This window comes from Scyliorhinus torazame, chromosome 2 (genome assembly GCF_047496885.1).
Source record: "Scyliorhinus torazame isolate Kashiwa2021f chromosome 2, sScyTor2.1, whole genome shotgun sequence".
Lineage (NCBI taxonomy): Eukaryota > Metazoa > Chordata > Chondrichthyes > Carcharhiniformes > Scyliorhinidae > Scyliorhinus > Scyliorhinus torazame.
Window position 1 is genome coordinate 50,795,643 of NC_092708.1, and position 16,282 is coordinate 50,811,924.

General features: G+C 55.3%; 1 long non-coding RNA gene across 1 annotated transcript in view; it reads right to left on the bottom strand.

The window, feature by feature from the left end:
- The window catches only part of LOC140407771 (uncharacterized), a 55,846-nt gene extending 41,306 nt beyond the window's left edge, over window positions 1-14,540 (bottom strand). Inside the window, exon 1 of the long non-coding RNA XR_011939791.1 lies at window positions 14,415-14,540. This is a non-coding gene — a long non-coding RNA (uncharacterized lncRNA). The remainder of the gene's footprint in view (window positions 1-14,414) is intronic.
- Between the last annotated feature and the right edge of the window lie 1,742 nt (window positions 14,541-16,282).

Here is a 16,282-nt window from a genome sequence, read left to right on the forward strand (position 1 = left end):
GAAGGCAGGGTCTTCATGAATAACCTCAGCTGCTACGGGAATTGAACGCATGCTGCTGGCCTTGCTCTGCATCACAAACCAGCTGTCTAGCCAAGTGAACTAAACCGCCCCCCAGGGGTTACAATGTCTAAAGTTCAAATGCCTAAACGGTTGCATGTTTTCGTGTACTTGAGGAACTTGAAGGTGGATGTTGTGTTCTTGCAAGAGACGCACCTGAAGTTGAGGGATCAAACGAGGCTGAGGAAGGGAAGGATGGGGTAGGTATTCCACTTGGGGTTAGATATGAAGGACGAGTGGGGTGGCGGTGTTGGTTAGTAAGAGAGTGTTTTTTGAGGTGGCGAGCATTGTGGTCGATCCAGGGGATAGGTATACGATGGTTAGTGGGAAATTGGAGGGGATGCCGGTGTCCTGGTGAATCTGTATGCCCCGAATTGGGACTTTATGCGGCAGGTGTTAGGGAGGATCCCAGACCTGGACACGCATAGGCTGGTTATGGGGGACGATTTCAATACAGACTTAGATTTGAGGTTGGATCGGTCGAGTCCTAAATTGTTGAGTGTGTCGGCGATAGCTAGGGGGTTCATGGATGGCATTGAGGTTTGCAAGGTCGAGGGCGAAGGAGTTCTCATACTTCTCAAATGTGCGCCGGGTGTACTCCCGGATCGACTTTTTTGTGATGGATAGGTCGCTGCTGGTAAGGGTGGTTGACTCGGAATACTCGCCGATTTTAGTTTTCGACCACGTGCTGCACTGGGTGGATTTGTGGATGATTCAGAGGGATGCCCAATGGCCGCTGTGGAGGTTAGATGTGGGGCTCTTGGCAGATGAGGGTGTGTGTGAGTGGATGAGGGTCACCATTTGGGGCTGTGTGGAGCTGAATGACGGACGTGGTCATGGACGCCACGCTGTGGGAGGCACTTAAGGCGGTAGTTAGGGGTGAATTTATTTTGATCCTGGCGCACAGGAAATGAGAGGAGAAGACAAGGCTGGTGGAGGAGATTCTGAGGGTGGATCGGAGGTATTCGGTGAAGTCAGAGGACGGGTTGTTAAAGGAGAGACTGAGGCTCCAGATGGAGTTTGGGTTAGTGTCCACGAGGAAGGCATTAGAATGGTTGCAGAGGGTGAAAAGGGCAGTGTGTAAGTATGGGGAAAAGGCAAGTAGGATGTTGACCCATTAGCTGAGGAAGCAGGCAGCAGTGAGGGAGATTGGTAGGGTGAGGGATGAGGGGGATAGGGTGGTGACGGACCCAGAGAGGGTGAATGGGGTATTTGAGGCCTTCTACAGGAAGGGGTATGGGTTGGAGCCCCCACCTGGGGCAGTGTTGGGGATGAGATGTTATTATGATGCCCTCGGAGGGGCAGGAGGTGGTAGTAGTGGCAATGAATGCAGAGAAGGCCTTTGATTGGGTGGAGTGGACGTATTTATTGGAAGTATTGGATCAGTTCGGGTTTGGCCAGGGGTTCGTGACTGGTTTCGATTGTTGTCTAGGGCACCGTTGGCGAGCATTAGCATGAACAGGATGAGTTTGGAGTACTTCGGGCTGAATTGGGGTCAAGGCAGGGGTGCCCACTCTCCCCATTTATTTTTGCCTTGGCGATAGAGCTGTTGGCAATGGTGCTTCAGGCGTTGAGGGGTTGGAAAGGGATTGAGCAGGTGGGGCAGGGGTGTTGAGCACTGAGTTTTGCGATATGTGGATGATCTGTCGTCATACATCTAGGACCCGCTTGGCAGTATTGAAAGGATTATGGAGACCTTGAGGGAATTTGGTCGGTTGTTGGGGTATAAATTTAACATGGGGACGAGCGAGGTATTCCCGACTAATGCTAGAGGGCAGGAGAGGAGGTTAGGGGAGTTGCCGTTCCGGTGGTGGGGGAGAGTTTTCAGTGTCTGGGAATCTAGGTCGCGCGGAGTTGGACCCAGCTACACAAATTAAACTTGGCACGACAGGTGGAAGGTATGAAGATGGATTTCAAGAGGTGGGATGTGTCGTCACTGTCACTGGCTGGGCGTGTGCAGAGGGTTAAAATGTTGCTCAGGTTCTTGTTCATGTTCCAGAACCTTCCCGCCTTTGTTGCCAAGTCCTTTTTCAGAAAGGTGAACGAGGTAATTTCGGGGTTTGCGTGGGCGGGGAAGACCCCGTCCGTGAGGACGGTGTTCCTGGAGAAGGGGCGAGGAGGGGTTGACATTGCCGGGTTTGATGAATTATTATTGGGCGGCGAACATGCAACGGTGAGGAAATGGGCGGTGGAGGAGGGGTCGGTGTGGGGGCAGATGGAGGCGGCATCGTGTAGGAGGAAGAGTTTGAGGGCACTGCTGGTGGTGCCCCTTTAGCACATCATGCTTTCTCTCTGTCATCAAGATTGCCAAGCTTTTCCACCTTCTCTATCCATTCTAACAAATACAATAATTTATTGTATTTATTTCCCAATTCAAATCATTAAGTAGCCAAACTTCTGTTAGGGTTATCAAATCTATATCTTATTGTAACATTTTAATTGCTTCGAATTTCCTCTGCATTTTCATTAACATAACTTTCTGACACCACATATTTAGCCACATGCTGAGATCTTTAATCTTCCTGCCCTTTGCTATACTACATCATGGTTTGGTGAATAAGCTGGAGATTAATTTTTGCACCTGATTCTAAATGTATTCCTGAACCTCTTCAATATTTTTGCAGGATTTGAGACCTTGCCTATATTGTTGGTTTCCACATCAACCACAATAACTAGCTGTACTTCCCATTCTTCCCTAGTCTTTAGCAGTCTTTCCAAAGTGTCATTGACCTCAGTATTTGAGAGGCCACAAAAGATCTGGGACACTGTGTGGATGGCAAATGATAGTACCATACTACACACATCAATTCTTCTATTATTGCATTCAAAACTGAATTGTCAATCCCGAACCCCTGCCTCATATTGTGGTGCCAATGTCAAGAGCCCTGAGCTTCCCTACAGGAGGCCAATGGTTCAAATATGTTTGAGAATCACTCTTTACTCGGTGTTTCAGCTCTATCTTGCCACTTCTCACCTACCCTGACCTGTATATATTCACTGAACTGAGAGACAGGAGGTAATGGTGATAAAACAGGAAGGCAGACGGCAATAAAATTGGAGTAAAAAGCAGGCGCATAATGTTTTTAGGGAATAGGATGAATTTTGTGCTGTTCAGTAATTTTTCTTTATCATTTTCAGCTCCTTAACTCTCAGTCCGGTGAAGTTATTTTTCTAGAAACCTTGCCCACTCTCTCTGCTGTGTTGGAATGTCTTCAACTGCATTTTACATTTTGAGATCTTGGAACTCCAGTAATCTCAATTGGAAATGCAATCTGCAGGAATGACTGAACAAATGTTCAGCTGCTAGACAAAACTTTCATCTGTCCTAGGCCCAACCATCTCCAGCTGCTTCATCAATGACCTCCCTTCCATCATAAGGACAGAAGTGGAGATGTTTGCGGATGACTGCACAATGTTCAGCACCATTTGTGACTCCTCAGATAATGAAGCAGTCCATGTCCAAATGCAATAAGACCTGGACAATATCCAGGCTTGGGCTGACAAGTGGCAAATTGCATTTGCGCCACACAAGTGCCAGCCAATGACCATCTCTTAAAAGAGATAATCTAACCACCGCCCCATGACATTCAATGTAATTACCATCACCGAATCCCCACAATCAACATCTTGGGGGTTACCATTGATCAGAAACTGGACTGGACTAGCCACATTAATACTGAGCTACCAGGGCAGGTCAAAGGCTAGGAATCCAAGGCAAATAACTCATCTCCTGACCCCCATCTATAAAGCACAAGTCAGGAGTGTAATGGAATACTCTCCACTTGCCTGGATAAGTGCAGCTCCAACAACTCTCAAGAAGCTCGACACCATCCAGGATAAAGCAGCCCGCTTGATTGCTCCCCCTTCCAAAAACATTCAAACCCTCCACCACTGACAAACCTGTGGCAGCCGTGTGTACTATCTACAAGACGCACTGCAGTAACTCGCCAAGGCTCCATAGACCACACCTTCCAAATCTATGACGACTACCATCTAGAAGGACAAGAGCAGCAGATACCTGGGAACCCCACCACCTGGAGGTTCCTCTCCAATTACTCACCACCCTGACTTGGAAATATATCGCCGCACCTTCACTGTCACTGAGGCAACATCCTGGAACCCGCTCCCTAACAGCCTTTGTACCTATACCTCAAGGACTGCAGCATTCAAGAAGGCAACTCACTGCCACCTTCTGAAGAGCAACTGGGGATGGGCAATAAATGTTGGCTAACCAGCGATTCCACATCCCATAAATGAAGAAAAAGAAAATTGTACACCACTGCCTCTTGCTATTCTATCATTCTTGTTTTTAAAACGTGAGTTAGCTGCTATTCCCCTTCCCCAGTCTTACTGTGATGAACGGTTACTGCCTTATCATCATGTAAGGTGATGTCCCCTTTAAGACTGGGCTTGGAACCCTGGGGACTCCGCCTCTGGCTCCGCCCATCTGTGAGCCATATATAAAGGGCTGCCTCATGGGCTGTGCAGCAGTCAGCACATGTCTCAGCTCTAGCATAGTTCTTAGTCTAATAAAGCCTTCTTTACCATTTACACTCTAAGCGTCGTTATTGAGGGTATCTCAATTTATTAGGCTCAACTAGATTCAGGATGGACGCAGGCCGAAAACCAGAGAAGCTCAATCTGGAAGCACGGACACCGGAGGTGAAGGAAATTTTTAAATACTGGCTGCGGTGCTTCGAGGCCTACCTGGACTCCGCAGAGACTCCCATCCTGGGGCCACGCAAGCTGCGTCTACTCCACGCCTGGGTGAGTCACAGAATCTCCGCCACGCTCGAAAAGGCGTCGATTTATGAAGAGGCGGTCGAGTTACTCCGCAAGCGGTTTGTCAAACCCATCAACGAGGTACACACCAAGCATCTGCTCTCTACCTGCCGGCAGCGCTCAGGGCAATCGTTAGACAAATTCGTCGAGAAACTCACCGCGCTTGCCAGGGACTGTGACCATCAGGATGTGACAGGGGAAGTCCATATGAACCTGCACATCAGAGACGCTTTCGTGTCCGGCATCCGCTATACCTACATCCGGCAGCGGCTGCTCGAAAACGGGGCAAATGACCTCCAGGACACGCTAACACTCGCCTCCTCGCTGGAGGTGGCGTGACATAACTTGGGTACGTACCCCGCGGACTCTGCGAGCCCCCCCCCCCGGACTTCCTCAGACTCAGCCGTATTACAGGCCTGCGCCACGCGGCGACCCGCTCACCATGGAGGCCCACCATGCTACTTCTGCGGGCAGGGCCAGCACCCACACCCACGCTGCCCAGCCCGCTCCGCGATCTGCAGCAACTGCGGGAAGAAAGGGCATTTTGCGAGGGACTGCCTGGCCAGACCCAGGGGCCAGAAAAACAAAGAACAGCCGGCCCGAAAATCATGCTCTCAGGCACGCAGGCCTCGCAATGCTGCTGCGCACCGACCCAACACGCCCCTTCTGACGCGTCATCAGCCTCATGCGAATCATGGGAGCGGCCATCTTGTCGGCGGCCATCTTCTCGACCCGACACGTGCGACCGATGGTGGCGACCATTTTACGAGTCCGACTTGGCAGAGGACTCCGACTACCCGTGAGTGGGTGCGATCACCCTCGACCAAACTCGGCCAAATCACCTGCAGAACTCTATGATGCAGGTCCAGGTCAACATTGCATGCCTCTTCGACTCCGGGAGCACGGAGAGCTTTATCCACCCTGAAATGGTAAGGCGCTGCTCCCTACGCACCCATCCTGCATCCCAAACCATAGCCCTCGCATCCGGGTCCCACTCGGGACAAATCAAGGGGTATTGTATTGCGGATCTCTCGATCCAGGGCGCCAAATACACCCATTTTAAATTTTATATCCTCCCTCACCTCTGTGCCCCCCTGCTTCTCGGACTGGATTTCCAGTGCAGCCACCGAAGCCTGACACTGAAGTTCGGCGGACCCTTGCCCCCCTCACGGTGTGCTGCCTTGCGACACTGAAAGTCGCACCCCCCTCGCTATTCGCGAACCTCACTCCCGACTGTAAGCCCGTCGCCACAAGGAGCCGGCGCTACAGTGCCCAAGATATGGCTTTTATCAAGTCAGAGGTCCAGCGCTTACTGGGAGAGGGGGTCATCGAAGCTAGCAACAGCCCTTGGAGAGCGCAAGTGGTGGTAGTCCGATCCGGGGAGAAGAAACGGATGGTCGTGGATTATAGCCAGACCATAAACCGATTCATGCAGCTTGATGTGTACGCCCTTCCTCGCATCGCGGAAATGGTAAATCGCATCGCCCAATACCGAGTCTTTTCCACGGTCGACCTCAAATCCGCCTACCACCAGCTCCCCATCCGACCAAAAGACCGCCCCTATACTGCCTTCGAAGCAGCCGGCCGGCTCTTCCACTTCCTTAGGGTCCCCTTCGGTGTCACAAATGGGGTTTCCTTCTTTCAAAGGGCGATGGACCAAATGGTGGACCAGTATGGTTTGCGGGCTACATACCCGTACTTGGACAATGTCACCATCTGCGGCCATGACCAGCAGGACCATGACGCTAACCTCGAAAAGTTCCTCCAGACCGCCCGAGCCCTTAACCTGACCTAAAACGAGGACGACGGGGTCCTAGGTCCCGGTCCCGACCACATGCGCCCCCTTAAGGAACTCCCTCTCCCCTGCAGCCTCAAGGCCCTCAAACGGTGCTTGGGGCTTTTCTCTTATTACGCCCAGTGGGTCCCCACGCATGCGGTCAAAGCCCGCCCACTCATAAAGACCACCATTTTTCCCCTCTTGGCTGAGGCTCAATTGGCCTTCAACTGCATCAAGGCCGACATCATCAAGGCCACTATGCACGCGGTGGACGAAACCATCCCTTTCCAGGTAGAGAGCGATGCATCAGACATCGCCCTGGCTGCTACCCTCAATCAGGAAGGCAAACCAGTAGCGTCCTTCTCCCGAACCCTCACCGCCTCCGATGTTCGACACTCTGCAGTCGAAAAGGAGGCACAAGCCATTGTGGAGGCTGTGCGGCGCTGGAGACACTACCTCGCCGGTAGGAGGTTTACCCTCGTCACTGACCAACGGTCAGTCGCCTATATGTTCGATAACACGCAACGGGGCAAAATAAAAATCGATAAAATTTTGAGGTGGAGGATTGAACTCTCCACCTACACGTACGATATCAAGTATCATCCAGGGGAGCTCAACGAGCCCCCAGATGCCCTGTCCCGCAGCACATGCGCCAACGCGCAGGAGGACCGCCTGCACGCCATCCACAATGACCTCTGCCACCCGGGGGTTACCTGGCTCGTCCATTTTATCAAGTCCCGCAACCTACCTTACTCAACCAAGGAGGTCAAGGCCATGGTCAGGGCCTGCCAGGTCTGTGCGGAGTGCAAACCGCACTTCTACCGGCCAGACAAGGTTCGGCTCGTGAAGGCCTCGGGTCCCTTTGAGCGATTGAGCGTGGACTTCAAGGGGCCCCTCCCGTCCAGATATCGCTATGCCTATTTCCTCACCGTGATCGATGAGTTCTCCCGTTTCCCATTCGGCATTCCCTGCCCCGACATGACCTCAGCCACTGTGATTAAGGCACTGCACAGCATCTTCACCCTGTTCGGTTTCCCCGCTTATATCCACAGCGACCGGGGTACATCGTTCATGAGCGATGAACTGCGTCAGTATCTGCTCAGCAAAGGCATCACCTCGAGCAGAACGACCAGTTATAACCCGCGGGGAAACGGGCAGGTGGAGAGGGAGAACGCGACAGTGTGGAAGGCTGTCCTTCTGGCCCTGCGGTCGAGAAGTCTCCCAACCACCCGCTGGCAGGAGGTCCTACCCGATGCGCTACACTCCATTAGGTCAGTCCTCTGCACGGCCACGAATGAGACCCCTCACAACCGATTGTTTGTCTTCCCCAGGAAGTCTACCTCCGGGGTCTCGCTTCCACCTTGGCTGATGGCTCCGGGACCTGTTCTTCTCCGGAGGCACGTGAGGAGCCATAAAACGGACCTCCTGGTCGAAAAGGTCCGACTGCTCCACGCCAACCCCAGTTACGCCTACGTTGAGTACCCCGACGGCAGGCAAGATACGGTTTCCCTCCGGGATATGGCACCCGCTTGATGTCCCCTTTAAGACTGGGCTTGGAACCCTGGGGACTCCGCCTCTGGCTCCGCCCATCTGTGAGCCATATACAAAGGGCTGCCTCATAGGCTGTGCAGCAGTCAGCACATGTCTCAGCTCTAGCATAGTTCTTAGTCTAATAAAGCCTTCTTTACCGTTTACACTCTTAGCGTCGTTATTGAGGGTACCTCACTTACCATCTTCCATTGCTCTCGATTAAACAACAGGGGCGAAATTCTCCGTTATCGGCGGAAAGTCCGCCGATCGGCGCAAAAAACGGCGCAAATCCCACTTGCGTCACGTCAGAAAAATGGGTCGATAGTCTCCGGCCTGAAATGGGCTAGCAGCGACGTAACGGGATCCGCGCTTGCGCAGTGGTTCACGCCGTGCAGCGTCATACGCGCTGCACGGCGTGACAGCTCATAAGGCCGCGCTGCTCCCCCCCACCCGACCGGAACACCCGACTGCAACACCCGACTGGATGGCTGGCCGTCGCTCAGCCCCGAGGTTCGGGTCACGCGATGTGGAGGCGCTCCTGGACGCGGTGGAGCAGAGGAGGGACGCCCTGTATCCCGGGCACGGCCGCAGAGTTGCCCCACGCCACAGCCGGCGTCTGTGGAGGGAAGTGGCAGAGGCCGTCACCGCTGTGGCCCTGACACCACGGACAGGCACCCAGTGCCACAAGAAGGTGAACGACCTCGTCAGAGCAGGCAGGGTGAGCCTCCCCATATCCCACCCTCCCCTTTTCCACCATATCCCCCCTCCCCATATCCCCCCTCCCCCATATCCACCATATCCCCCCTCCCCCATATCCCCCCTCCCCCATATCCCCCATATCCCCCCTCCCCCATATCCCCCCTCCCCCATATCCCCCATATCCCCCCTCCCCCATATCCCCCCTCCCCCACATCCCCCATATCCCCCATATCTCCCCCTCCCCCATATCCCCCATATCCCTCCCTCCCCCATATCCCCCCCTCCCCCATATCCCCCATATCCCCAAGGGAATCCAGCCCTAAACTTAACCTCTGCAATGCACGCGCAACCGATGGCGTGCAATCATATACCTGCCTAACACTGTTGCCTTTTACCCCTGCCACCACCCCCCCCCCCCCCACAGGAGAAGCGCGCACACAACAATAGGGAGCATGTGAGGACTGGAGGAGGGCCCGCTGATGAGAGGCCACTGACCGTACACGAGGAAAGGGCCCTGGAACTGGCTGGCAGACCTGAGGACCGGGAGGTTGCTGATGCAGAGGTCGGGGGCCCACCAGCAAGTGAGCCACCGACAGCCCGTCCCCATATCCCCCCTCCCCTATATCCCCCTCCCCCGTATCACCTGATCACTGCCTGATGCCTAACCATGCATGCTTCATTGTGTATCGCAGGACCAAACGTCCAGGCACCCATCCCTGCAGATGCACACCGCCCGCAGGATGCCCCTCGGAGACCACAGGAGACGGAGAGACCCGCACCCTCCAGCATGCGACGCCCGCAGGATGCCCCTCGGAGACCACGGGAGACGGAGAGACCCGGACCCTCCAGCATGCGACGCCCGCAGGATGCCCCTCGGAGACCACGGGAGACGGAGAGACCCGGACCCTCCAGCATGCGACGCCCGCAGGATGCCCCTCGGAGACCGCGGGAGACGGAGAGACCCGGACCCTCCAGCATGCGACGCCCGCAGGATGCCCCTCACACACCACGGGAGACGGAGAGACCTGGAACAACAGGGAGACGACACCCCCGTCACGTGCGGGAGCGACCACCCAGCGATGAGGGGGGCAGCCACAGGCCCCCGTCACATCCGAGCCAGGACACCACTACCCAGGACACCACTACCCAGGACACCACTACCCAGGACACCACTACCCAGGACACCCCTACCCAGGACACCCCTACCCGGGACAGCACTACCCGGGACAGCACTACCCAGGAAGACGAAATACCGGACAGTGACTCAGAGTGGATGGGTGGAGACGAACCCCCACCCCAAAGTGCCATGGACTCAGAGTGGGACGAAGAGCACGACACAACGCCACTGCTGTCACCAACACCCTCCACCATCGCAGAAACACTCACCACGGTTGGGCACTTTAGTGATGAGGCGTCTGGTACACTCACTGGTGCGCACAACACAGCCGTCCCGGTACAGCAGGTGGAGGTAGGAGCAGCAGAGGGACCGGGCGGTCGGAGGGCAGCCCAGGCCACGCGAACATCTGCCGCCCAGATGGATCCCGGGTTCCTGCAGTTACCACACCCACACATAGATCCGATGCAACCACCGACCCGGAGACGAGCGAAGAGGGTGACGGGCGGCTTGCGGCGGCTGCGGTCGCAGGTGGAGGAGTCCACCCGCGTCCAGGAGCTGGGAGTGGTCCCGGTCATGCGTGCCACCCAGGCTGACACCGCACGGGTGGCGTCCGCGGTGGAGGCAATGGTTGCGACGGTGTCAGACATGGGGAACGGTTTGCGAGGCCTGGGGCCTTCCGTGCAGGCGGCGTCTGTGGCCCAGGAAATGGCTGCCCTCTCACAGGAGGCCATGAGCCAGTGCCAGCGCCAGATGGCAGAGGCGCTCAACGCCATAGCCCAGTCTCTGCAGGCCATTGCCCAGTCTCAGCAGGCCATGGCCCAGTCTCAGCAGGCCATGGCCCAGTCTCTGCAGGCCATGGCCCAGTCTCAGCAGGCCATCGCTGAGGGCATCGGCGCCAGTGGCCATGTGCGAGCCGGCGTCGCACTGTCACAGACAGGATTTGCCAACACCCTGGGCTCCATGGCTGCAAACCTGCAGACCCCTGTCGATACCAGCACGGGCCTCCAGGACTGGCAGCGCCAGATGTCGGGGGGGCGTCGGATGGCCAGTCCGTTCGCATCCCCCACCCATGTAGAGGCCTGGGGGCCATCGGGCACCCCGAGGGAGGAGGAGGTGGTGTGGTCCGTCCCGGCTCCCTCTGTAGGGGAGGTCCCGGTACACCGCGACACCTCGGACTCCCCCCCCTTCCGTCCCAGGTGCATCGGGTGGGCAATGGGCAGGACAGGCTGGCAGCTCGCCATCCCAGTCGCCCGAGCCGCAGCCTGGCCCATCTAGGCCAGGACGCCCCAGGAAACGGCCGCCAAAGGAATCCAGTGTCAGAGGGCAGGAATCACAGGAGTCCACCTCCAGTTCTGCTGTACCGTCTGGGGAACCACGTAGACGTAGTCAAAGGGCCCGTAAGGCCAAATAATTAGACACTGAGTAAGTTGGCACGGGTGCAGGGCTAGATGAGTTTTAGGGGCTAGGGCACGTGCATGAACTCCTTTGGTTATTAAAGTCAATGTTACACCTACCGAAGCTGCCTTTGTGCTCTGTCCAAAGTGTGCGGGCGTGTCATGTACGTTGAGCGCAAGTGTGTGTGTGAGGGGTGGTCTTACCTCAGCCCCAGGTGAGTCTGCCCCCTTCCCCCTGGGCCGCCATCAACATCCCCCGGGCAGAGGACGGGACCGTGCGCTGCAGTGTCACAGCCGCATGCAGGGATGGTCCGGGTGGAGGTGGTACTGTGGCCATGGGTCAGACATAGTCCAACGATGTAGAGCCAGGAGCTCATCACAGGGCGGGTTGTCATCATCCTCCATGGCCTGCGATAGACACGCGTCCACCCGCAACTGTGTGAGCCCGGCCCGTTGTGCCGCCGTTGGATCGGCAATGGGGGGGGTGGTGTGCATGCGGGTGGGGTGGGTGGGGTTGGGGAGGGGGGTGAGGGTGCTGGGTGGGTGGATGGGTGGGGGGTGTGGGTGGTCGGCTGTTGCCATGGTGTGCGGTCTGTGGCCATACTACCCGATTCCCACGCCCATCTAGTCAGTGAAGCGGGCGTCTATCAGTCTGTCCCGTGCCCGCTGGGCCAGCCGGTAACGGTGGACAGCCACCCGTCTGTGTCTACCCCGTCTGCCCTGACCATTGCCCCCATCCCCCTCATCTGGGGAGGACTGGGCCTCTTCCTGCTGCTCCTCCACTCCGCCCTCCTCTGCCTGCGGCACATCGCCCCTCTGCTGGGCTATGTTGTGCAGGACGCAGCACACCACAATGATGCGGCCGACCCTATCTGACCGATACTGGAGGGCGCCCCCAGAGAGGTCCAGGCACCTGAAACGCATCTTCAGCACGCCAAAGCACCTCTCGATCACTCCCCTTGTCGCTACATGGGCATCATTGTAGCGGTTCTCCGCCTCATTGCGTGGCCTCCGTATAGGCGTCATCAGCCACGATCACAATGGGTAGCCCCTGTCGCCCAGCAACCAGCCCCTCAGCCGGGGATGGCGTCCCTCGTACATGCCGGGGATGGATGACCGCGACAACACGAATGAGTCGTGTACACTGCCTGGGTGACGGGTGCAGACGTGCAGGATCATCATGCGGTGGTCGCAGACCACCTGTACGTTCATCGAATAGGTCCCCTTCCTATTAGTGAACACGGCCCTGTTATCTGCAGGTGGCCGCACGGCGACGTGCATCCCATCGATCGCGCCCTGGACCATGGGGAACCCGGCCACGGCAGAGAAGCCCACGGCCCGGGCATCTTGGCTGGCCCGTTGCACGGGGAAGCGGATGTAGCGGTGCGCCATGGCATAAAGGGCATCTGTTACTGCCCGGATGCACCGGTGCACCGATGTCTGCGATATGCCGGACAGGTCCCCACTCGGTGCCTGGAATGACCCCGTTGCATAAAAGTTCAGGGCCACCGTAACCTTGACGGACACGGGGAGAGGGTGTCCCCCGCCAGTGCCACGCGGTGACAGGTGTGCCAGCAGGTGGCAGATGTGTGCCACGGTTTCCCGGCTCATCCGGAGTCTCCTCCTGCATTCCCGGTCCGTGAGGTCCTGGTATGACTGCTGGGGCCGGTACACACGGGGCGCCCTCGGGTGCCTCCGTTGCCGTGGGGCCGCGACGTCCTCCTCCCCCTCCTCGTCCTGTCGGTCAGGTGTCCCTCCAGCCTGGGCGGCTGCCGCCTGCCCCTCTGCGGCAGCCTGCGCCGCCTCTCTGGCACGCTCCTCCTCCTCCTCCTCATCCAGGGCAACATAGACATGAGCGGCTGCCACCACGGCGGCCAACATCGCTGGATGATCTGAAAACATGATGGCCTGGTGGGGGGGAGGGGAACGACGACATGTCATCATTGCCCATATCCCCTCCTCCCCCCAGCCAGGTGGCATGGACCGCATGGGTCCAACTGTTGGAGGCTGGCACCTGGCCAGGTGGACCAACTCACTTGCCCTCCCATCACCCTCCTCGGCACGGACCCCCTCCCCCAACCTCCACCCCGGCACGGGCCCCCCCCCCCCAACCTCCACCCCAGCACGGACCCTCCCCAACCCCCAACCTCCACCCCAGCACGGACCCCCCCCAACCTCCACCCCGGCACGGACCCCCCCCAACCCCCAACCTCCACCCCAGCACGGACCCCCCCCAACCCCCAACCTCCACCCCGGCACGGAACCCCCCCAACCCCCAACCTCCACCCCAGCACGGACCCCCCCCAACCCCCAACCTCCACCCCAGCACGGACCCCCCCCAATCCCCAACCTCCACCCCGGCACGGAACCCCCCCAACCCCCAACCTCCACCCCGGCACGGACCCCCCCCCCCAACCTCCACCCCGGCACGGACCCCCTCCCGGCACTCCCCCGGAGCCCAGCCTACTCTAACCACCCCCCCCCCCCGCGCACACACACACACACAAGCTGAGACACACCTCTCCTCACGCAATCAGTCTGCGGCCACGCCATTTTTGCCCAGAGCCAACCCCCCAGGCCGTCACTCACCTCCACGCTGGTCGGCGTGAGCCTGGAGCACCGCGTCACGCCGATGAAAAGGAGGTTTGATTCACGTCGACGTGAACGGTCATCACGTCGACGGGACTTCGGCCCATCCGGAAGGGAGAATATCGGCAGGCCGAAAATCGGCTGCCTTGCGCAGACCCGTGACATTCTCCGCGGCAGCGGCGCCATTAACGCCCCGCCGACTTTTCTCCCTTCGGAGACTTCGGCGGGGGCGGGGGCGGGATTCACGGCGGCCAACGGGCATTCTCCGACCCTCTGGGGGGTCGGAGAATGACGCCCCAGTTCTTTTTGTCAGCCCATTCGCCAACTTACTGCGAAGTATTTCTTTTTGATCCATTCATTCCTTGTTATTTGAAGCTTTGTATCATTGTAAAGTGAGTGAGCCTTGTTTTAAATCTTCATTTCCAAATTATTTACATACAACATAAACAATCATGCTCCTAACACTTACCATGAGGCACTCTGCTAATCACATTCTTCCATTCTAATGCAGCCCCATGCACCTTGGATTCAGCCAAGTATCGATCCACTCTGCAGGCCGCCCACATCCCATCCATGACCAATCAACTGTGGATTGTGGCAGCTGGCATTCTGTCAAACCTTTGGTTAAAATTCAAAACAGACCCTGTTAGATTCTGTCAAATATATCGATTATTTGGCATGCACAGTGCCTCATTGAGATTTGAGTAATCCAGCAAAGTTCTGAGTTTGTGATATTTTCTAGAAGTTTGAGCATTCTGGCTTGAGTGGTGGATGCTCGTACTGTCAATTTTAAAATGTGTTCAATGTCCCAAGTAAACAAATGACACCTGAGCTACTGTGCCACTTGTCAAATGAGGGCTATTTAATTCAACTGCTTGCCAAAAGTGCCCTTTTATTCTCCGAGTTTCTCACAACATTTCTAAAGTGGTGTGAAGTATTCAATTCGAAAGAGAGCTTTGGTCGATAGTTTTGTGCTGGATGTTAAGCGACAAAGTTTTTTCTTGAGGAATTGCTCTCGTTTTGTTTTACTCATTGTAAACTCTGAGTGATCAATATTGTATCTGCGGCGGAATCTTCGTTTGGCGGCATTTCAGAGAAAGATTATAAAATACCTCTTTGGAATGAAGCAGTTGCACAGAAGCAATCAGTGCATCATAAAAAATGTAAAAAGGACGTTCCGTGATGGGGCTATCATTTAATCTGCCATGCACTAAATTGTCTTTCCTGTTTTTGGAATCCTTCATCCCTGTGTTAATGATGGGCCATTTCTCCCTCGTTTATCAAAAATCGGTTGAAATAAGTGCGCATTCTTCATTACAATTTGTGACCCACTGAACTCATGTGATTTTAAGACATGTGCTTCCTACATTACAAAAGTGACGCCACTTCAAAAGTGCTTCATTGGTTGTAAAGCACATTGATGACTGGTGATCGCGAAAAACGCTATGTAAATGCAAACCTTCCCTCCCTGAGAATGTGACTCGGAAGGTGGTATGAGAGAAATTGCCAGTCAATCATGACGCATCAATACTGCTGAATTATTGAAACAAAATTAGGATCTTAATGAACCACTTAATGGACATGGTTAATTAATGTGGCGATTATGAATTTGATATTTGTGCAAATCAACCCAAGAAAAATTGCAAAAATGTAAACTCGCAATTGAACAACCTGGCTGTAACTGCTGGGTTGCAGATTTGATTGTTGGAAATGGGTTTTGATTCTAAGGACGCAACACATGTATCAATTTGTCACTGATAAGGAATATATCGTGTCAGAGTTCTTCCTTTTGATTTCTCTTTGTTCCCAGTTATTTTATTTTATTGTTTTTGGTCCTTGGACCCATAATCGGAATGTGCCTTTAAACAGTGGACTTAAGCTGAGGATGCCTGCTCGTGAGGACAGTGTGTTCCAGATGTTTTCTGGAGAGGGGCAAACAGACTCGTCAGCACCGAGCAAATCTTAAGAACCAGCTTTGGAGGATGTTGGTTTGATTGGCTGACTGGCAACCTGTAAGTTGGCCAGGGACAGTTATCTAAAGTAAATAGTTTTGCTGGAGAAATCCATCTCAAGCCCAGAAGGCAGAATTATCAAAACAAAGGACTGAACTCCTGAAAGACTTTAACTGAAGGCCTTCCTCGTGCATCAGAGATCCTTTATCCTTTTATTTTATCATTATTTTCTTCCCTCTCCACCACCATTTCCCTTTATGTTGTCTGTGCGTGAGTATGTGTGTGTATGTGTGTATGTAGAGTGGGGTGAGTCAGAAGGGGGGGTTGGGAAAGGGGTATTAGGTAGTCAGTTACATTTTTGTCAGTTTAATTATGTTAATGTTAA